Source organism: Gavialis gangeticus, unplaced genomic scaffold (genome assembly GCF_001723915.1).
Source record: "Gavialis gangeticus isolate Ggan-Ray unplaced genomic scaffold, GavGan_comp1, whole genome shotgun sequence".
NCBI classification, from domain to species: domain Eukaryota; kingdom Metazoa; phylum Chordata; order Crocodylia; family Gavialidae; genus Gavialis; species Gavialis gangeticus.
In genome coordinates, this window is record NW_017729024.1 from 173,052,184 (window position 1) to 173,053,774 (window position 1,591).

Genomic DNA, 1,591 nt, shown 5'->3' on the forward strand with positions numbered 1-1,591 from the left:
CCTCTGATTCAATTCAGATTCAGAGATTTGGCCACCGAATCCAGCCAAACCTCCTCCAAATCAAATCAGCACCCGAAGCTTGACACAGCCCTACCACCCAGCACTTTCTCTATTCTCTGGCTGGGGCTTTCAGCTTAGTGTATATCACCACTTGTTGTCTGAGCAAGGAAAATCATTTTATGGGAACATACCAAGATTTTTCCAAAATTAAAGCTTCTTTTAATCACTGCATTTGGATGTAGGCGTGTCTTTCCCTCTCCCCTCTTACACTTGTAACTTTTTTAGATCTTAGAATAATTTTCAGTGTCTGGATTGGCTGGATAAATTTTGCATTCTGGAACAATTGTGCCAGTTCATAGTTCATCTATCTAGAGGAGTAGAAATGCAGGCAATCATTGGGGCAGCCATGACATGTGGGGGCAGTGGTGACTTCTGGCTATTGCCATGCTGCAGGTGTGATTGCCCTGGTTAACCCACCGTAATTATGCTACTGCAAAAATCTCTTTTTTTGTAGTCACGCTCATTTATCTTCCTTACTCTGTTAAATGTTGCTTTTAAAGGTTCTCCCTGTGGTATGACTGTTTTCAGGCTGTTTTTCTCTCTATTTTCACATACCATTTTGGGATGGACTTTCAAAATAATGAGCACTAACTTCTCCTTGGGTCTTTTCTTAGGGTGGATTCCTTGCTACTACATGGAAGATGAATCCAATTTGGTGTAATCTGCTAAGAGGCAAGCAAGCTAATTACTTAATCACTGGAGTTGCTCAAACAAATCATTTAAAAAAAGATGATGGCTCTATGTTTATTGTTTAAGTCAGCTTTTCAAAGTTTCAACAATTTTATATGGGGTCAAAATCCTGAGAAAAGTCATAGAACACATACCGGCATGTTATGTGATATGCCCCCTTCATATGAGAGAATAACAGTCTATTTTCATGAAAGCAGTAAAGCCTAGAGCCAATAGAGAGCTAAGCCAACCAAGTCCAAACCTGTGATTCAAGCTCCCCCCTCCCAATCAACTTCTACCCAACCTTGATTTTATTTGATTTGGGGTTCATTTGCCTAGAGTTGTAGCTGTGCATCAGCACCCAGCTGTCCCAGTCTGGGCAGGTTGGATAATTTTGCTTAATTCTGACTAGGGTCCAGAGATGAGGTATTACTTTTCCTAACCCCTCAGAAAGGATCAATCTGGTAGGTATTTCTGAGGATAAATGCAGTTGTGGCATTCCTTTTGCAAATGGTGGTGGTGCCCTTCTTTTACTCCTTTTATAATAGTCTAGTTGTAAAGTGGACCTGGGAAGTGGGATACCTGAGCTTGTGGAGAATCCTACACTCAAGTGAAGGCTGGAATTACAAGCATGCTGCTGAGCTCAGCATTTCCTATGAGCTGGCTTTAGTCTGCTCCTTGCCCAACATATGGATTTTTTTAATACCGCTTTCCGACATGCCTCCATGTACTGCATAAGAAGCCTAGGTGCTAGAAACCTAAAATCATAGAAAATTAGGGTTAGAAGGAACTTCAGGAGGTCATTTAGTTCAGCCCCCTGCTCCCAGCCATGGCAGGGGGTCGGACTAGATGATCTGCTCAG